This window comes from Octopus bimaculoides, chromosome 14, assembly GCF_046866305.1.
Source record: "Octopus bimaculoides isolate indiv1 chromosome 14, ASM4686630v1, whole genome shotgun sequence".
In the NCBI taxonomy this organism is placed as follows: Eukaryota; Metazoa; Mollusca; class Cephalopoda; order Octopoda; family Octopodidae; genus Octopus; species Octopus bimaculoides.
The window spans coordinates 36,076,804-36,100,489 of record NC_142941.1 but is presented as its reverse complement, the minus strand read 5'-3'; the positions used below and the strand labels follow the sequence as shown (position 1 = coordinate 36,100,489).

Below are 23,686 nucleotides of genomic sequence, written 5' to 3'. Positions count from 1 at the left end.
ATATATATATATATATATATATATATATATATATATATATATATATATATATTTGACAGGAAGGACAACAAAAGAAAGAAAGAGACCTCGATATTATGCAAATAGAGTAATTTATCTGTAAAAATATGTGACACTTATTCAGTAGCCATGATAAAACTCTGAGTTTCGGTTGCCAGGGTGGGAGCCCACGCCAACATCTCTTCAGTTATCCGGTCAATTGAAAATTTTTCACAGGAATTTTCAATTGGCTGGATAACTGAAGAGATGTTGGCGTGGGCTCCCACCCTGGCATCCGAAACTCGGAGTTTTATCATGGGAATAAGTGTCACATATTTTTACAGATATATATATATATATATATATATATATATATATATATATATATATATATATAAACGAGTTCTGATCAACAAGTATCTTAACTGTTGCCATAGTAACGAAGCTATAGCACGCAGAGTAAAGCCACTTGACAATGATTGACATTGAACACTACTGTGCATGCACACTAAGTTTTAATGCCCTAGCTAACTTCTGCTGTTTACAGCAGTGCTTGGAAGGAAGGTGTGTAGTGTGTGAATCTTGCATTGACCAAGATAGAGAAAATTGACATGGCAATACTTGCTCAGAGACCTATGCAAAGTTGCAAAAAGGGTATAGAGAAGAATATATGAGCTGCATACAAATGTATGAGTGATTCAGACGTTTTCAAGATGGCAGAAAAAATGTTGATATTGACGAACATTCTAGGAGATCCGCAACCAGCAGAACTGAGAAAAACATCACACATGAGCATGCAGCTGTGAGGGGAATCAGCGAATCAACATCTGTGTGTTATCAGAGGATGTGCAGATTAGTTGTGGTTCAGTTCAATCTAGTATCACTGAAGATTTGGGTATGCGATGCGTGTCTGCGAAGTTTGTGCCAAAACTACTTTCAGCTGACCAAAAAGACACTCGGGTTTCAGTTGTACAAGATCTCCTTGATTGTGTCAAGAATGATGAAAACCTTTTGAAAACTTTGCATAGGCCTCTGAGCAGTTATTGCTAAGCTTGTGGCAAAATTTAATGCAGATTCTCTGCTCATCTTACTCCCTCATAGTCAATGCTATAACCACACACTACACATCTTCCTTCCAAGCACTGCTGTAAACAGCAGAAGTGTTAAAACTTAGTGTGCATGCACAGCAGAGTTCAAGGTCAATCTGTGGCAAGCAGATTCACTCTCCATGCTTTAGCTTCATAACTATGGCAACACAGTCCGGATACTTATTGATCAGACCACATATATATATTTATATATGTATGTAAAATATATATAGATATGCGCGTGTGTGTGTGTGTGCATGTATATGTATATGCATGTGTGTGTATATATATATATATATATATATATATATATTAGAGGGAAAAGGACAACAAAAACCAAGGCAGGACGAGTATCTCAAGTCATTTAGAATATTTACTTAAGGTATGGTGAATTTGAAGTCTTACACCTGTTTCTGGGATATCCCAGGTGATAGGCTAACATGTCTGTACACTGTGTATTCTATCATCAGAGACAAGGTATGTATGAAAGTTCTCGATAGGTAAATTCAGAGTTTATCTTTTTAATATATAAAATACCCTGTCTGTGTATATGTGTCCCCTCAATACACGCTCAAACCTCTGGATTAATCTAACCATACTTGGGTACATGAATAATTTGACCTTGGAAAGAATAATATGGTCATGATTTGTCTTTCTTTTTTTTTTAGTAAAAATAAATAATATTGCTTTATATATATAAAGATTCACTTCTTCAAATCGTTTTCTGAACTTCCTGTCTTTTGTGTCCTGACGTAGTAACTTAGTTGGAACTTCCTGTATTTGGCGTCCAAACTAACTATTTGCACACACACATATATGTATACAGGTATGTATACAGTTGTGACGATTTCTGATAAATAGTTTCAAAAGGTACTTTCATGTAAGAAAAAGAATTTCGTACGGAGATAGACGCCTTTTCTTGATTTTCCAATACATATTTCGGACATTTTTGGAACAAGTCGCCTTATTAACATTTGATATTCAATTGTGACGATTTCAGAAAAGAAGCATTTCTAAAGGTACTTTCGTTTTTTATATTCTTCTCCGGCGACATAACTACAGATTTCTGGTCCCCCCAACATTGGATGATGATAACTTTCAGAAAAATGGATATTTTAAAATTAAATTTTCTACGAATACGCCCCACCACTCTCTCACTTTTCAATTTTTTTCCCGAAATTTTACGGCTGGGGTTAAGGGTTATATACGGATGCAGAAATGCACAAAACAAAGAAAATGAAACAAATATGGACTTGTTTCAAAATACTCCCGAGTGGGGAACAGTTCTCAAAAATAACACCCAATTGTTTTCTTCCAACATCCTATATGCTCCGAATCTACATACTCCGAGGTATATTTGTAGACAATTTCATTAAAAATTATCCATTTTCCTGAAAGTTAAGACGAATTGAAGTGGACTTTGGCAAATTTTCCGAAAATCCTCCCCACCTCCTCTTAAAACACTTCACCCCCCCAAAAAAAAATTCATGTATTATTTATATTTTCGGAATATACATGATATAACGCATATTCGTAGAAAATTTCATTGAAAAATATCCATTTTTCCGTAAGTTATGATCATCCAAATTCGGGAGGGGAGGGGGGGAAGAAATCTGTAGTTATGCCTTCTCCGGCTTTCTATTTCTGTAAGATGTGAGTGTGATAAAAACATTTTCATACGGAGATTTCATTTAATTGATCAATCGTCAACACATCTGTTTCATATACATAGCATATAGTTTGGTGAGTGTTCATTTCAGCTTACAATAGCCTCATTCAAATGACTTAGGAGGAAAAGGTTGCCTGTTCTTTTTGGATGCTCCTGGGGATACTGGCAAAACGTTTTTGATAAGTCTTTTGCTAGCAAAAGTTCGTCTAGATGGGTGCATTGCATTGGTAACGTCTTCTGGAATAGCAGCTACTCTCTTGACAGGTGGATGAATAGCTCATCGACTTTCAAGGTTCCCTTGAATTTACTTAGGACAGAGACTCCAATTTGCAACATTTCTAAGGCATCAGCAAAGGCCAAGGTTTTGCAGACATGCTTGATTGTCTGGATGAATGCATCATGTCTCACCATGGAGCACTTGAGGCTGTTGACTAGCCTATGAGATTTGAGAGGAAAGGACATTCTCATGGGTGGGGGTCACTGTAGTTTGGTTGGGTATTTCAAGCAAACACTTCCTGTGATCCCCAAAGGTACAAAAGCAGATGAACTATCTGTGGAAACAAGTGGCTAAACTGCACCTGGCAGTTAACATGAGGGCCCACTTATATGATGATCAAACTGCCGGGCTGTTTTCACACCAGCTTCTGAAGATAGGGAACGGGCAACTACTGTATGTCAACCAGATGCAGCAACACCGGTTACCCTATGGTGAGATGGAACCAACTGTCAATGATCTCATAATCCATGTGCTCCCAGACATTGCACAAAACTTTAGCAACAGTCAATGGCTCTGTGAGCGAGCCATCTTAGCCCCACATAATGATGCTGTTGACAAAATCAACTGGGATCTCTTGCAGCTGTTGTCAGGACAAGAACAGTCTTTCAAATCTCTCAATGCTGTCATTGATCAGGACCAGGCTGTAGTTTTTCCAACTGAGTTCCTGAACTCTCTATAGCCATCTGGGATGCTTCCTCACTACTTAACACTTAAAAAGAGGACCCCAATCATACTACTCAGGAATCTGGATCCACCTCATCTGTGCAATGGCACCAGACTGGTGGTGAAAGCGATGCGACCCCATGTTCTAGAGACAACAATTATCACTGAGAACTATTAGGGTGAGGATGTCTTCATTCCATGGATCCAGTTAATCCCATATCACCTCCCCTTTGAATTTAAATGGTTCCAGTTCCCAGTGAAACTAAGGTTCTCTATGTCAATAAACAAGTCTCAAGGACAGTCTCTCAAGGTTGTTGGACTTCACTTTGCTTCTCTTGTGGACAATTATATGTAGAATGTTCGTGAGTTAGAATTCCCCAAAATCTTTTCATTTATACACCAATTAAAGGACACTTTAAACATCGTATATTTAGAAGCTCTAGATGATTAAACTGTGATTGATTTCCGGATTTGTTTCAATACATTTGTTTATACTGACGTCATCTGATAGAATTTTTGTTAAATGCACTTCTCAACAGGAGAGGAGTGTCCACAGGCCAGTTCTTCTCAAATTTATGCATTTTCAGGTTCAGCGTGTTTCAAATAAGTATTGACAATTGAAGGTGATTGCAAAGACAAAGAACTACCTGTTTTTTTTTAACAATTTTAACAGTGAGAACATTGGACAAAAAATATTATTGACATTAATAGTTTATACCTCAGCTAATTACTGTTGAGAACTGCATAATCCATATTTCATTTTATTTAGAGATTTAAAAGGCATACTTAAATTTCATTATTTTCAAAAAACCTGGGAAACACCGGATGTAAGACCTGCGTAGTTTATGTTTCATGTTAGTTAGAGATTTAAAAGACATTTTTGAATTTCCTTATTTTCTTTGATCCAACATCGGGTATTTCTTTACTGCCCACAAGGGGCTAAACATAGAGGGGACAAACAAGGGATTAAGTTGATTACATCGACCCCAGTGCATAACTGGTACTTAATTTATCAATCCCGAAAGGATGAAAAGCAAAGTCGACCTTGGCGGAATTTGAACTCAGAATGTAGCAGCAGACGAAATACCGCTAAGCATTTCGCCCGGCGTGCTAACGTTTCTGCCAGCTAGCCACCTTTCTGCTAGTATATATATATGTATACACACACTCATACACACACACATATATATGTATGTAGTTGTATACACTCTTGTTTAGATTTCATTTGAAGGCTGTAAATGAACATCACTGTCATTAAAGAGATGTTCATTTCCAGTCTCCCATGAAAAACATATTCTGGAAGTGCTATATAATATTACCTTACTTGGAAACAGATGCAGGTTGGTGACAGGAAGGGTATCTGGCTGTAGAAAATCTGCCTGAACAAATCCCAACTGATCTGTGCAAGCATGGAAAACTGGACATTAAATGATGATGATGATGATGATGTGTGTGTCTTTGTGTTTATGTTTCTCTCCCACTATCACCACTGCTTGACAACTGGTGTTGGTTTGTTTATGTTCTCGTAACTTAGCAGTTTGGCAAAAGCTGCCAATGTAAGTACAAGCCTTAAATGAAAATTAGTACTGGAGTCAGTTTGTTTGATTAACCCTTTAGTGTTTAAACTGGCCAAATCTAGCCTCTCACACTTACCCTACAATGTTGTTCTAGAAGTAAACAATGACATCGAAATCTCAAAGCTAGAAGATAATGCATGATTAATTCTAAATAGTATGAGTAAATAAGTATTAGATTTGACAGCATACACTGAACGCTTAAGGGTTAAATCCTTCAAGGTGGTGCCCCAGCATGACCACAGTCTAATGACTGAAACAAGTTAAGGACAAAAGATAAAGAATAGAAATATTTAGTACTACTGCATTCTATCTTTAGCTTCAATGCCATCTGTCAGAAGACTGGTGACATCCTGATTAAGTTTATGGTAACAAAGTACAAAACACAACACCTGCCACATGAGCAAGCATCCAGAAGAAATGATTAAAGTCACATTGTAGATGTGGTTTTGTATATATTTTCTCTGCTGAAGGTAAAATTTCATGGCTGCCATCCATCATATCCAATAATTCTAATTATTCATATTTCAGGCACGTTGATGCTAATGCACTAGTTTCTCTCAGTATGTTTATATGCGTGTGTGTGTGTGCGTGTGTATATATATATATATACATATATATATATATACACACATACACACATGTATATATATATATATATATATATATATATATATATATATATATATATATATATATATATATATATATATATATACATACATACACACACACACACACACACACACACACACACACACACACACACACACACACATATGCGTATATATATATATACACACACACATATACATATATATATATATATGAGTTGATAGCATCAAAGATGAATTCAGAAATTGTACAATGATCAATTTTTGCTTCTTTTATACTCTGTTCACTATAAACTAATATGCTACAACATATATTGGGTTATACAGGTACAAACCACTAAGGACGTTAGTCTTCTGACTGCATAGAAGAAATTTTCAACTGCCGCACCTCTACAAACAAGTGAGTTGCATGTGATCTACAGGTGTGCTATGAGTTATTGAAGCAAGTAGCAAAATGCTAGGATATTTATTTATTGTGTTTTTAATGCACTCTGATGGTGCATGTGTATTCATTCTTAGCAAAGTGCAATATATATCTTTTATCTTTTGCTTGCTTCAGTCACTAGACTCTGGCCATGCTGGTGCACCACCTTGAACTGTTTTGTCAAAGAAATCAACCCCAGTACTTATGTTATTATTATTATTATTATTATTATTATTATTATTTCTTTTGGAAGGCCTGGTCCTTATTCTGTTGGTCTCTTTTGCTGAACAACTAAGTTACCAGTATGTAAACAAGGCAGCAATGGCTGTCAAGTGGTGGGGGACTAACACATACACAGAGACACTGGCTCATGTGCGGGCGACACATGAAATCTTTCGAGCGGGATCGTTGCCAGTGCCCCTGGACTGGCTCATGTGCGGGCGACATATGATATCTTTCGAGCGAGATCGTTGCTGGTGCCCCTGGACTGACTCTTGTGCGGGTGACACATGAATTGTTTGAGCGGGTTCGTTGCCAGTGCCCCTGGACTGGCCCATGTGCGGGCGACGCCCCTGGGCCGGCTCTTGTGCGGATGACACATGAGGTTTTTTCGAGCAGGATCGTGGCCGGTGCCCATGGACTGGCTCATGTGCGGGCAACACATGAAATCCTTCGAGCGAGATCGTTGCCAGTGACCCTGGACTGCCTCTTGTGCGGCTGACACATGAAATGTTTTGAGCGGGATCATTGCCAGTGCCCCTGGACTGGCTCATGTGCGGGCGACACATGAAGTCTTTCGAGCGGGATCGTTGCCAGTACCCCTGGACTGGCTCATGTGCGGGCGACACATGAAATCTTCCGAGCGGGATCGTTGCCGGTGCCCCTGGGCTGGCTCTTGTGCGGGTGACACATGAGGTTTTTTGAGCGAGATCGTTGCCAGTGCCCCTGGACTGGCTCTTGTGCTGGTGACACACGAAATTTCTTCGAGCGAGATCGTTGCCAGTGCCCCTGAACTGGCTCTTGTGTGGGGTTCTGGGATTTTTTGAGCGCTATCATTGCTGGTGCCCCTGGGCTGGCTCTTGTGCGGGTGACACATGAGGTTTCTCGAGCGAGATGAGCGTGGCCTTTGCCAGTACCGCCTGACTGGCCTTCGTGCGGGTGACACGTAAAAGCACCCACTACACTCTCTGAGTGGTTGGCTTTAGGAAGGGCATCCAGCTGTAGAAACACTGCGAAATCAGATTGGAGCCTGGTGTAGCCATCTGGTTTCACCAGTCCTCAGTCAAATCGTCCAACCCATGCTAGCATGGAAAGCAGATGTTAAACGATGACGACAATACGTACAGACATATATATATATATATATATATATATATATATATATATATATATATACCGCCTGACTGGCCTTTGTAGGGTTTTCGAACGAGATCGTTGCCAGTGCCCCTGGACTGCCTCTTGTGCGGGTGGCACATAAAAGACACCATTTTCGAGCGTGGCCGTTTTCGTGCGGGTGACACGTAAAAACACCCACTACACTCTCTGAGTGGTTGGCGTTAGGAAGGGCATCCAGCTGTAGAAACTCTGCCAAATTAGATTGGAGCCTGGTGTTGCCATCCGGTTTCACCAGTCCTCAGTCAAATCGTCCAACCCATGCTAGCATGGAAGGCGGACGTTAAACGATGATGATGATGATGTCTATACACATACATATATATATATATATATACACATATTAATTACTGGTAGGGACACATTATTTCCTTATGGAGCCATAACATAATACCAAGGATATTGAGGGCTTATAAGTCAATATTATATCCTACCTGTGTTAGCAATGCGATTTAGTAACTTATTAAATTTATCTCTACAAATTTTTTGTAGTAATTAGAGCTAGCATTGAAAGTTATGACATTTTGTATACAAATACATCAATGCAAACAATGCAATCAAAGATAAAAAGAATTTAGGTAATGGGTGTATATGCATAACGAAATATGGTGTCCCTCCCAGCACATGATACGTACATGCTGGTTGCCAGGAATATGTAAAATTATTAGTATCCAATTGTATCACATGACTAAATTTACTGGCTATTTAAGTAATGTGCTTATAGATGGTTAATGGATTGATTGTAGTGCCGAAGAAGGAACAAGAACTCTTGAAATATGCATATACACCTATAACCTACATTTTTTTCTCCTCTCTTCAATCACTTTGTTTACAAAGATGTATTCATGTATGAAACATTGTAACTTTCAGTACTGGCTCTAGCTTCAAAAGAAAATCTGTAGAGATAACTTTAAAAAGTGATTTACATATATATGCATGAACAGACTATGCACTCAGAGCTCAAAGACTGCTTTGAGATACAAATCATGTTATAAAAACCTGCCTGGACATGTGCCTTCACAGCAAAAACTATTTGCAGCTCATATCTTTATACCGTCTACATTTAATGATATTTATGTCACATGAATGGAGTACTTTTTTTCTTGATCTTACCTTAACAGAACAGTAAAATATTCTTTTATTTGTTTCTGTCATTCGACTGTGGCCATGCCGAAGCATCGTCTTGAGGGATTTTATTCACACAAATCAACTAATTTTTGAAGCCTAGTACTTATCCTATATATCTTTTGCCGAACCATTAAGTTAGAGGGATGTAAACACACCACACCAGTTGTCAAGCAGTAATGGGGGGACAGACACAGATACGAAGACACACACACATAGATACAAACACACAAACACACACACACACACATACATACAACAGGCTTCTTGCAGTTTCTGTCTACCAAATCCACTCACAAGAATTTGGTCAGCCCGAGGCTATAGGAGGAGACACTTGCCCAAGTTTCCACACAGTGGGACTGACCCGAGAACCATGTGGTTGGGAATTAAACTTCTTACCACACAGCTTCCACACAGTTTCCTCTTTCACTCACAAGGTATTGGTCACATTTGCCCAAGGTACTGCACATTGGAACTGAATCTAAAACCATGCAGTTGCAAAGCACACTTCTAAACCACACAGTCATGCTTTCAGTTATGCAACCATCTCTGTATCAAAATCACAGTCTATGCCACAGTCTGCACCACAACATAGTCACAGACTCTGGTCATGTTGTGGCTCTACCTTGTTGGGCTTTATTCAGTCAGATCAACCTCAATGCTTATTTTGAAACTTGGTACTCGTTCTATGAGTCTCATTTTGCCAAACTTCTATTTTTACAGGGGACTTATAAATGCCCACACAAGTTGTCGAGAAGTATGACACACACATTCAAACACATGCACTCACTTGTATAGACAAAATTTATCGATGCAGATTTTCTACAGCTCGATGCTCTTCCTGTTGCCAACCTTCACTTCTTTCCAAGGAAAGTAACATTTTCCTATAGCCAGACATGATTTTATGGAAGTGTGGTAATTAATGACATCACTTTTATGGATGGCCACATATGTTTATGACCATCACACTATATCAAGACAAGTCGATTCCATCACATGCCAGGGGGAGAATCTAGAAGTAGTTTCCGCTACCTAGGGGACCAAGTCAGTAGTGGGGCTGGATGCTCAGAGAGCGTTACCACTAGAATAAGAATTGCCTGGGCAAAGTTCAGACAGCTTCTACCCCTACTGGTGACAAAGGGCCTCTTGCTCAGAGTGAAAGGTAGATTGTATGATGCATGTGTGCGAACTGCCATGCTTCATGGCAGTGAAACATGGGCTGTGACTGCTGAAGGCATGCGTAGGCTCAAAAGAAATGAAGCTAAGATGAACTGCTGGATGTGTAATGTTAGTGTGCACACACAACAGCGTGTAAGCACCCTGAGAGAAATGTTGGACATAAGAAGCATTGGATGTGGCATGCAAGAGAGACGTTTGCGTTGGTATGGTCATGTACTACAGATGAATGAGGAGAGCTGTGTGAAGAAGTGCCACTTCCAAACCGTGGAAGGAATCTGGGGTAGAGGGAGACCCAGGAAGACATGGGATGAAGTGGTGAAGCATGATCTTCGAACGTTGAGCTTCACAGAGGAAATGACAAAAGATAGAGACTTCTGGAGATATGCTGTGACTGAGAAGACCTGGCAAATAAAGTGAAATCACAGCTGTAACCTACACCAGTGTTGCATAACCAACCAACTCAAAAAGTACCCTTTGATCGTAGGGTGACATGCCATGCTTGAGGAGACCTATTGAGTCAAGTGTATCAACATCAAAATGAAATCAAATCACAATCAAATGGAAATTGTGGTTGTGGTTCCCATGCCTGTGGCACATAGAAAGCACCATCTGAATGTAGTTGATGCCAGCCCCCTCACTCTGACTGGCTTCTGTGCTAGTGGCACGTAAAAAGCATCATCCGATCATGGTCGATGCCAGCCCCCTCTGGCCCCTGTGCCAGTGGCACATAAAAATCATCCACTACACTTTCGGAGTGGTTGGTGTTAGGAAGGGTATCCAGCTGTAGAAACATTGCCAGATCAGATTTGTGCCTGGTGCAGCCTCCTGGCTTTCCAGACCCCAGTCAAACCATCCAACCCATGCCAGCATGGAAAATGGATGTTAAACGATGATGATATATATATATATATATATATATATATATATATATCTATATATATATATATATATATGATGATATATATATATATATATATATATATACATATATATATCTATATATATATATATATATATGATGATATATATATATATATATATATATATATATATATATATATATATATATATATATATATATATATGATGATATATATATATATATATATATATATATATATATATATATCTATCTATATATATATATATATGATGATATATATATATATATATATATATATATATCTATATATATATATATATATATATATGATGATATATATATATATATATATATATATATATATCTATATATATATATATATATATATATGATGATATATATATATATATATATATATATATATATATATATATATATATATATATATATATGATGATATATATATATATATATATATATATATGATGATATATATATATATATATATATATATATATATATATATATATATATATATATATATATATATATATATATATGATGATATATATATATATATATATATATATATATATATATATGATGATATATATATATATATATATATATATATATGATATATATATATATATATATATATATATGATGATATATATATATATATGATGATATATATATATATATATATATGATGATATATATATATATATATATATATATATATATATATATATGATGATATATATATATATGATGATATATATATATATATATATATATGATGATATATATATATATATATATATATATATATATATATATATATATATATATATATATATATATATATATATATATATATATATATATGGCAGTCGCCATATTTCAGTCTATAATAGCTACCTCTGAAGAGTGCAGGTTTACATAATTGGGTTGTTACCTAACACTCTGTTCAACACTTAGTGTGAAACCAATTGATAAGAGCAGCTATAATGATTATATAATTCTGTACACTTTTATTAATATATATATATATATATATATCGTATAAAATATCGTGAATAAGGCCAAAACAATGTGAAGTAAATGCAAGGTAAATCACAAGAAAACAAATATGTGAATTAATGTAGACTTACTTTGTATTCAATATTTTGGGGTTATGACCCCATTTTCAAGAAATTGATGAATGTTGCCGATGTGCATGTGTGTGAGCATGTGCGGAGTGGACATGTGCAGAAAGGTGTTGCTATAGCAACCAGCTAGCTTCATAGTAATTATTTCATTATAATATATATATATGTATATACTTGATTAAAAAAGCAGCAAAGATATCACGAAAACTGTTTCACGTTCCCATTCATTGGACGGTTTTCAAAACTATCCAACGAATGGGAACGTGAATCTCTTAAGTAACAATTTTTGTGATATCTTTGCTGCTTTTTTAATGAAGCACATTACTCTACCTCTGGTATTCGAGTACCATTTTTTCCACCTTGTTTCCCATTCATATGCTTACTCTGGTATATATATATATATATATATATATGTGTGTGTATGGATGTATAGATGTGTGTGTTTGTGTATATATATATATATATATATATGTAATAGTGTAGTTTGTGTGAAGAAATATTCCAAGTCTTCATTTGAACAAATTCATTTTACAGATTTCAATGAAAATTTAAAATTTCAATACCTTAACATATCCAACTGCTAAATCAAACTTGCTCATTTACACACACATACTTATAAGTACACACACAAACACACACATACACATGCATACACACATACATATGCAGATACATATATGCACATGCACTTGTAGGCACTTCTACACACATTAAGAGACATAACAAAGATGAAGGTGTATAAGAAAAGTTTAATAATATTCAAACATGTCTCTACCACCTGACGTCTTGTATATATTTCAAGCCTTGGTGAATTTGCGATAACTCGCAACTGAACATTTCTCTAAGAAATATTCAGATAAATACTTCAAACAAAAACCAGAAAAAATATTAAAAACAATTCTCCTTCAGCCACATAAGGGTGACTTCTTTCTCACATTGTAATCAAGCTACCCATGCATAGAATTATCATGGAAGAATAAGCTTAGACATCACAGCAACACAGTGAAGAATGTTTGTGATGCTGAAGGCTTTGGAAGAAGAATTTACAATAACATGTTTCATGCAACGAATAATAGGTTCTGGTTTTTATTTCTTGGATTTTTTTTTCTGTCTTTCTTTCCTCTTTTCTCCATTTTATTTTTTCTATTTTGCATCACTTTACCTCAAATTTTTTTCATGCTAACGTTAGTGAAATGTTTTATAAATTGTACATATATGCTATATATATATATATATATATATATATATATATATATACAATACAACTATACATATATGCATACATGTCATACACACACACCATATATATGCCACATTCATACACACACACATAGCATACATACATATATACATGCATAGATATAAACACACACACTTAACATAAATACATACATATATATGTACACCATACATTTATGCAAACATGCTTACATACATATTACATGCATACATATATCATGTATGCATGTAATATATACATATCCCACATACATATATGTCACACATAAGTACAAACATATTGAGTCAAGAAGAGAGGCCTCTATGTGGTCACTAAAGCAGCTAGAAACACCAGCAACATTTCTCTGGTCACCAAGAACTAGCAAGACAAGACCCCTCAACTGACTGGGGTATCGTACTGAGGGATAAAGAAGTAAGTATAGAGGGACAGAAGTAGGTGTCTTGCTGAAAAGATAGATACATGACTTCCCTGTATGGAACCAGAAATGGAGATAGATAGATAGATAGAAAGAGAGAGTGTGTGGGAGGGTGAGAGAGAGAGAGAGGGAGAGATGTGAGGTCATTGTATAAGTTGAATATGAAAGACAGATTAGGATAGGAGATCAAAAAAGTTGGATGGGTAAGTAAGTACGCTATAGTGAGAGTAGTGTGACAAATGATTAGAGATAGATAGGGAATGAGTTGGATACAGAGAAACACTGCCCCAAAATACGAAACTGAAGGAATGCTCCTAGTTCGAACACATTTTCTCACTGTTTTGAAGAGTCAGGCTTAACATAGATTTAGTTAAACAGTATGATTAAGCAATCATGATTGTTATCACTGATGTTGTCAGTGCTGTGTCATTGTTGTCGTCATTTTCCTCCTCCTCCGTCACCACAACCACCACCACCATCATCATCCTCAGTAGCAGCAGTATACTTTTAGCATCCATTTTTATCCATTCTGATCTTAACTCTTTTACTGCAGAAATCAGATATATCCATTCAAAATTTCATTAGCCTTAACTGCAGAAAGCAGTTTTATTCACCAATCTATCTTTTGTTGAAGAATGTCATATTTGAAAATATTTTCTATTGAGATGTGTCAAGTTTATGGAAGCAACGTGACTTGCAGGAGAAAACAAACAAACCAATTCCACTTTTTGATAGATATTTAATATCATTACTGGAGTAACCATGAAATTTAAATTTGCAGTTAAAGGGTTAAGTAGATAGGTCTATATGTGGTATAGCATCAGTTAGATCTGTATGTTATGGTTTCACTGAGGCTTTATAACACAACAATTTTTTTGTTTTCAACAAATAGCCCCCCCCCCCCCAATCATAGAAAATATATACATACATGTATGCATACATACACACACATGCACAAATATATACATGTATATATGTATTTGTGTGTGTGTGTATATATATATATATATATATAGCTAACCAGGGTCTTTTATCCCACAAACTCACTTAGTATTGCAGAATGAAAGATCCTTAGTTCTTACCTACACACACACACACACATAAAAAATTAAAATAAAAAAATATTCTATATATTATATATATATATATATATATATATATATATATATATATAAATACACAGAGAGAGAAATCAATAGATTCACAGCTAGATAGATAGACTGGTAGAAAGAGATATAATTTTATATACATTATGTGCATCGTATATGTGCACATGAAAACGTAATCATATGTGTGTGTGTGTGTGTGTATATATATATGTGTATGTATATGTATGTACATGCATATGTATATATAACATATGCATGTGTGTGTGTATAAGTGTTTGTAGTTATGATTGCAGGGGAGCCATAAAGGATCAAGGCGTATTGAAGTGAAGCATACCACCATAAATTGACTAGACAGAATGACGCAAAACAGAGAGTTAAATAATCCATTTTCTTAGCATGGAATGCATCAGTGAGGGAAGCTCACAGTTGTTAGCTAATTCACAGTTTCAGTTGTATCCAAAAATATCAGAATTTATCCAATAACGAATAGAGACTTAAGAATAGTGTTAAAAAAAAAAAAAGAACAGATGGATGGATTATCTGGTATTGTTACAATTGTTTCATTAGGTGTCTTTATTGTGACATAAGCATAATACAATTAGAGTGTGTAATACATTACATAACTTCTAACTTATCAGGCAACCAAATAACAAGTGAGCAGTAACTTACTGATTAATCAACAAGTGAAATTTCCATTCAGAAATACTAGCATTTAAGGAATTTAAGGTGGGTGTGTCCTCATCCTGTCAATTTTGAAAGGTGAATAATGGAATAAGCTCATAAATATAAGGACATTTAAAGGCATTAATGTCTTAAAGAAGTTATTAAGCCTAGTGGTCTCATCAGCAAAGGCCTGTAGTGGCAAAATTTAGTCAAATACAGTAAATAGTAGGCACCAAACATAACATTTGACCCTATGAAAACATATTCAAAGGCATCTGCTGATGCTGCTCTAAAAGCCATTTATTGTACCATATCACTTTAAATTCAATGTTAGCTGTTTATTCTCTTAATTAATCTTGATAAAATTATTCCAAAAAAATATTACTGAACTAATAGAATAAAATGATAAACATCGCCCTTTCAAAGCCTAGCCAGGCTCATAAGCCCGGTTTCTATGGCGTATGTGTTCCCCCCCAGCTGGACAGGATGCCAGTCCATCGCAGCGTTACTCAAGAAACAGGAAGAAAGAGTGAGAGAAAGTTAGGGCGAAAGAGTACAACAGGGGTTGCCACTACCCCCTGCTGGAGCCTCGTGGAGCTTAGGTGTTTTCGCTCAATAAACACTCACAACGCCTGGTCTGGGAATCAAAACTGCAATCCTCCGACCGCGAGTCCGCTGCCCTAACCACTGGGCCATTGTGCCTCCACGAACTAATAGAATAGTGATTTCAAATTTTGGCACAAGGCCAGAAACTCTGGGGGAGGGGTTAGGTTGATTACATCAACTCCAGTTCTGAAGCAGTACTTATCTTATTGACTCTGAAAGGATGAAAGGCAAAGTTGACCCTGAAGAATTTGTACTTAGAGCATAAAAACAGTTTGGCATGCTAACAATTCTGCCAGCTTACTACCTTAAACTAATAGAATATTAGCATAATTCAGTAAAGATCCAGCTAATTATAATACAAGGAGATTATGTTGGAGGAGACTGGTGATTAGCTAAGTTCTGTGTAAAATTCTGGAGGAGAGAAAGGGAATTTATGCATAGACATGAAAAGTTGATATTTTCCAGGATTACTAGACTAATACTATTTTTATGTGTTATTTAGTATATTATAAAATAATATTCTAGCAATAAACTTTCTGCCAAGCATCAATGAAACAATTGTAGAATTATGAAATAAAATGAATAGCTCACTCTACTGTCCTTGTAAACTTTTATGTATAAATATATATATAAGTTAGATGTCAAACAATGTTGATGATGATATATATATATATATATATATATATATATATATATATATATATATATATATATATATATATATAAAGAGAAAGGAGGTAGTCAGAACTTTTGATAATTATTTACTTAGCATGCCCATCTCTTTTTGAAGGATTCATCATGAAGTATTTATTCATAAAAAATTTTAGAGTTGAATAGGGAAGCGAATGTACTTTGTTATTTTCAATCTCTATGTGTTCATTTATATTTGTGTGCATATGTATGTGTGTGATGTGAATGTATGGAGGCTTGGTTAGGGAGAGAAAAAGAAAGACAAGAAAGAAAGAAAGATGGACAGGAAGCAAGAAAAAGGAAGGAAAACAAAAAAGAAAAAGTAAGGCAGAAAGGTGTCTTTTCTGTGATGATTGAAATTGCATTGTATTTTTGGTTAATTGTCATGCTACCAGGCTGTAGAAAGAAGCCTTTTTTAGGGATGGTAGAAATTAATGATAGTTCAAGAATTCATTTTTATGTACACAGTTATACATGCATGCATGATTCAAAATAACAAAGAACACTCTCTTTCCTATTCAACAAGGTATTTTCAACTAACTCTCATATATATAAAAGGCATGAATTTTCTGTAAATAGATCATGCATGATGAATCTTTCAAAAAGACATGAAAGTGCTAAATAAATAATTATCCAAAATTCTGACTATACCCTTTTTAATACATAAAATCTGTATACCACCTTAATATATATATATATAGACATAGAGCCTGGTGGAGCTCTCAGGCTCGTCTGCTCCTGTTAAAGCATCCAACCCATGCCAACATGAAGACAAAGGACACTAAATAATGATTATGATACACACACACACACACATATACATATACATACATATATATATATATATATATATATATATATATATATATATATATACACACATACATACATACATACATACATATACACACACATATATACACATATGAAGAGGTACCCAAAAGGAACCGGAATTTTGCAATATTATTTTATTCTCTTAATTTTATGTTTACACTTTCATCATCTTCTTAGTATTTTCCATTTGAAGCAATGCATCGGTCCAGATGCATTTTCCACTGTTTGAAGCAGTGCTGGAACTCTTGCAAAGTGATGCTTTTTAACGCCTCCGTCATTTTTTGTTTATGTCTTCCACATCTGCAAATTCTGTAGCACAAGCAGTTGTCACTAGTGATGGCCTTTGAAAAAAAGGTCCAGATCAATTTCCAACTGTTCTTTCAATTCACGACACACATTCAGTCATGACTACTTTTGATCTTCTGTGAGCAAGTGAGGCACAAATTTTGCTGCAACTCTTTTCATTCACAATTCTTTGCTCAAAATTCGTCAGCAGGAGCTCCAGGACACACCAGATATATCAACAAGTTTGTCAATTGTTCAGTGATGGTCCCCCAAGATCAGTTCATGAATTTTCATGTTTTCATCTGCGGACAAAAAATTTCTTTATTTACGGCCTCAAACATCTCAATACCTTGCGCTGTAGTTTTGCCCACTATTATTTATCTTGTTTCTCTCCATGAAATTCAATTGAATTCAGTTGTTGTCTTAAATTCATGCTTATTCATTTTCTAAGCTTCCTAAATTCATGCTACGTTATATTCTAATCACCCAGAATTCATTGCTCTTTTAAAAAATTACGATTTATGCATTGTTGTCTCTCAAATATTTAAAATCTACAATTAAGAGCCCTATCTACTCGCTGGCGGTAACCCGCCCTCCCACCCCCTCCACCGGAAGTTCATTCGTCTGTCACCCGCCCTCCCACCCCCTCCACCGGAAGTTCATTCGTCTGTCACCCGCCCTCCCACCCCCTCCACCGGAAGTTCATTCGTCTGTCACCCGCCCTCCCACCCCCTCCACCGGAAGTTCATTCGTCTGTCACCCGCCCTCCCACCCCCTCCACCGGAAGTTCATTCGCCTGTCACCCGCCCTCCCACCACCTCCACCGGAAGTTCATTCGTCTGTCACCCCTCTGTCATCCCTCTGTCATCCCACCCCCTCCACCGGAAGTTCATTCCTCTGTCATCCCACCCCCTCCACCGGAAGTTCATTCCTCTGTCATCCCACCCCCTCCACCGGAAGTTCATTCCTCTGTAATCCCACCCCTCCACCGGAAGTTCATTCCTCTGTCATCCCACCCCTCCACCGGAAGTTCATTCCTCTGTCATCCCACCCCCTCCACTGGAAGTTCATTCCTCTGCCATCCCGCCCCCTCCACCGGAAGTTCATTTCTCTGTCATCCCGCCCCCTCCACCGGAAGTTCATTCCTCTGTCATCCCACCCCCTCCACCGGAAGTTCATTCCTCTGTCATCCCACCCCTCCACCGGAAGTTCATTCCTCTGTCATCCCACCCCCTCCACCGGAAGTTCATTCCTCTGTCATCCCGCCCCCTCCACCGGAAGTTCATCCCTCTGTCATCCTGTCAACCTCGGCTGTCTCCCGGAACCCATCTAGTGGCCTTGGCCATCCTCTCCCCTACCTTTGGGTAGCGCATTAAGGTTGAGAAATGTTTGCAGGTTGTAGGTACTGTTTTGCTTATGAATTCTTCCAATTGCAAGTTTTCTTTTCAGGTACACGACACTGCTTTTCCCCTTCCCAGGCTACAGGCCCACACCCCCAACACCCATACTGTTAGGATTGGCACTCTCAACGTCGGCACGCTGAAAGGTAGATCTGGTGAAATTGTTGAGATGCTTGAACGGAGATGCGTAGATATGTGCTGCATCCAGGAAGTAAGATGGAGAGGAGGTTCTGCAAGGTTCCTCACAGGCAAAGAACACAGGTACAAGATTTTCTGGGCAGGGAACACTGACGGGGTCGGGGGCGTAGGAATACTTCTAGCGGAGAAATGGGTGGATAAGGTAATCGAGGTCGTTAGAGTAAGTGACAGAGTACTTAAGATCAGACTAGTGCTTCATCATAGATTAGCTACTGTCATCTCAGCCTATGCACCTCAACCTGGGCTACCAGATGGTCTGAAAGACCAATTCTATGACACCCTCTTGCAAACTACCTCGTCGACGAGTGACAGGGACCTTCTCTTTGTGGCTGGAGACTTCAACGGTCATGTCGGACGTCGTGCTGGGGGCTTCCATGGCATACATGGAGGCTATGGCTTCGGTTCCCGCAACGAGGAGGGAACCAGACTGCTGGAGTTCTGTGATGCAACCAATCTTATGGTCTGCAATACCAACTTCAGGAAACCTGCCAGTCACCTAGTCACCTACCGCTCCGGCAGACACTCTAGCCAAATCGACTACATCCTCGCCAGAAATAGGGAAAGAGGGCGGCTTATAAATGCCAAAACCTACCCTGGCGAAGAATGTACCCCACAACATAGATTAGTAGTTAGCGACTTTGGGATCAAGGCAAAATGGGTGCCCAGAATTAGACAGGCTTGGAGAAGAAGGGTGTGGAAGCTTAAAGACCCTGCAAACGGACAGAGACTTCGAGACAAGTTACTTGAAGCATTTAACGAAATAGAAGGGGATATAGCATCATACAACGTGGAAGACAATTGGAGATTTCTGCGGGACAACCTGTTAAAAGCCACCGACCAGATTTGTGGGTGGTGTAAGGTCCCCTCCCAACCCAGAGTAACGTGGTGGTGGAACAAGGAGGTAGACAGGGCTATTAGACAAAAGAAACAAGCTTGGAAGGACTGGAAGAACGGTGGTAGCAGGGAATTGTACCAATGTGCCAGAAGGGAGGCTAGGCGACAGGTTTATTTAGCCAGAGGGGAAGCAGATAAGGAAAGATTTGCCAATGTTCTGCGCCGTGAGGACCAAAGACTCGAGGTATTTCGTGTTGCAAGACAGTGTAGGAGAGAGAATAGTGATGTTGTAGGAGAGAAATGTGTTCGCATGGATGATGGTACGCTTGCATTAAATGAGGATGCAAAGAAAGAGGTCTGGAGATGCCACTACGATAGATTGCTTAATAAAGAGAATGAATGGGAGAAAGAGAGCCTGCCTTATGTCGACCCAATAGAGGGACCAGCTATCCGAGTTGATAGTACCAGGGTAGATAAAGCAATTAAGAGTATGAAGACCGGGAAAGCCCCCGGCCCATCAGGAATCACTGCAGAGATGCTCAAAATATCTGGCAGTGTTGGCTATAGCCTAGTCACCCGTATTACGAACCAGGTGATACACGAAGGAGTCATACCCTATGACTGGTGTAGCAGCATCATAGTCAACTGCTACAAAGGTAAAGGGGACGCTTTAGATACAAATAATTACAGAGGCATCAAGCTGTTAGATCAGGTTATGAAAGTTACAGAGAGGGTCATAGACCAACTAATTAGGGAGCGAATCAATTTAGATGAGATGCAGTTTGGGTTCATGCCAGGTAAAAGCACTACTGATGCCTTATTTCTAGTGAGACAGTTGCAAGAGAAATACCTAGCCAAGGATAAACCTCTGTACCTGGCTTTCGTTGACATGGAGAAAGCCTTTGACAGGGTCCCCCGATCCCTTATCTGGTGGTCAATGAGGAAACTTGGGATAGAAGAATGGCTAGTGAGAGCTGTGCGAGCCATGTACAGAGATGCGGCCAGTAAGGTGAGGGTTGGAAATGAGTACAGCAATGAATTCCGGGTAGAGGTAGGGGTCCACCAAGGTTCCGTCCTCAGCCCCCTATTATTTACCATAGTCCTCCAGGCAATCACAGAGGAGTTCAAGACAGGTTGCCCCTGGGAGCTCCTCTATGCTGATGACCTTGCCCTAATTGCGGAGTCACTATCAGAACTAGAGGAGAAGTTTCAGGTGTGGAAGCAAGGTCTAGAATTGAAGGGCCTTAGAGTCAACCTAGCTAAAACCAAAATCCTAATAAGTAGGAAGGTAGATAAAACACAAACCCCTTCAGGTAGATGGCCCTGCTCAGTATGTAGAAAAGGAGTAGGTAGTAACTCTATAAGATGTACCCGGTGCAAGCTATGGACACATAAGAGGTGCAGCAACATCAAAGGCAGGTTAACTAGCAAGTTAGTTTTTGTTTGTGGCAGATGTTCAGGTGCAATAAAGACTGCAAACAAACAGGAAACAACTATCTCATTCCAGGGTGAAAAACTAGAGGTAGTCGATAGCTTCCGCTATCTGGGCGACCAAGTTAGTAGTGGGGGTGGGTGCGCTGAAAGTGTAGCTGCTAGAATAAGAATAGCCTGGGCAAAGTTTAGAGAGCTCTTACCCCTGCTGGCGACAAAGGGACTCTCACTCAGAGTAAAAGGCAGACTGTATGACGCATGCGTACGAACAACCATGCTACATGGCAGTGAAACATGGGCTGTAACTGCTGAGGACATACGTAAGCTCGCAAGGAATGAAGCCAGTATGCTCCGTTGGATGTGTAATGTCAATGTGAATACCCGTCAGAGTGTAAGTATCTTGAGAGAAAAGCTGAACATTAGAAGCATCAGTTGTGGCGTGCAAGAGAGACGATTGCGCTGGTATGGACATGTGGTGAGAATGGAGGAGGATAGCTGCGTGAAAAAAGTGCCACACCCTAACAGTTGAGGGAACCCGTGGAAGAGGTAGGCCCAGGAAGACCTGGGCTGAGGTGGTGAGGCAAGACCTTCGTACATTGGGCCTCACCGAGGCGATGACTACGGACCGAGACCTTTGGAAATGGGCTGTGCGTGAGAAGACCCGGCAAGCCAAGTAAGATCGTTGCCAGTGCCCCTGGACTGGTTCTTGTGCGGGTGGCACATGAGATGCACCATTTTGAGCGTGGCCGTTGCCAGTACCGCCTGACTGGCTCCTGTAGGATTTTCGAGCGAGATCGTTGCCAGTGCCCCTGGACTGGCTTGTGCGGGTGGCACATAAAAGACACCATTTCGAGCGTGGCCGTTTTCGTGCGGGTGACACGTAAAAGCACCCACTACACTCTCTGAGTGGTTGGCGTTAGGAAGGGCATCCAGCTGTAGAAACTCTGCCAAATCAGACTGGAGCCTGGTGTTGCCATCCGGTTTCACCAGTCCTCAGTCAAATCGTCCAACCCATGCTAGCATGGAAAGCGGACGTTAAACGATGATGATGATGATGATGATGAAAGACAGAGTTTGCCAAGCGTCTAAGAAAAAAAAAATTGAAAATGGAAGAGGGAGGCAAAGGGTATTAGGAACGAAAAGGTTTTGAAGTTTGTTGCCATGGCAAAAAGTCAAATCTGTGCCATAAGCACGTGAAGGAGAGAGAGAGAAAGAAAGAAAGAGTGTGTTTGTGACAAGGGGAGACACAGAGTGTGTTTGCCAAGCGTCTAAGGAAAAAAAAAAAAAATGGAAGAGGGAGGCAGAAAGCATATTAGGAATGAAAATGTAGGTAAGGAAGTGTAAAATGTAAAATGCCTTTTTTTTTTTTTCTTAAACATGAGATATAGTTTCAAATATGTTTTTGAAAGACACTATTAGGAGAGAAATGTGTTCGCTAGGAGAGAAATGTGTTCGCATGGATGATGGTACGCTTGCACTAAATGAGGCTGCTCAAAATATCTGGCAGTGTTGGCTACAGCCTAGTCACCCGTATTACGAACCAGGTGATACACAAAGGAGTCATACCTAATGACTGGTGTAGCAGCACCATAGTCAACTGCTACAAAGGTACAAATAATTACAGAGGCATCGAGCTGTTAGATCAGGTTATGAAAATTACGGAGAGGTCATAGCCCAACTAATTAGGGAGCGAATCAATTTAGATTAGATGCAGTTTGGGTTCGTGCCAGGTAAAAGCACCACTGATGCCATATTTCTAGTAAGACAGCTGCAGGAGAAATACCTAGCCAAGGATAAACCTCTGTACCTGGCTTTCGTTGACATGGAGAAAGCCTTTGACAGGGTCCCCCAATCCCTTATCTGGTGGTCAATGAGGAAACCGCTTGTGCGGTTTACCTTATTGCCGGCAAATACAAAAAAATGCTGATTTTCTTTCAGAAAT

General features: G+C 38.5%; 1 protein-coding gene across 1 annotated transcript in view; it reads left to right on the top strand.

Annotated features, from left to right (window-relative positions):
• Window positions 1-1,855: 1,855 nt before the first annotated feature.
• LOC106873930 (protocadherin-18) overlaps window positions 1,856-23,686 on the top strand; it is a 178,535-nt gene continuing 156,704 nt past the window's right edge. Inside the window, exon 1 of the mRNA XM_014921469.3 lies at window positions 1,856-2,104. The gene's annotated coding sequence lies outside the window, so the exon portion shown is untranslated. The remainder of the gene's footprint in view (window positions 2,105-23,686) is intronic.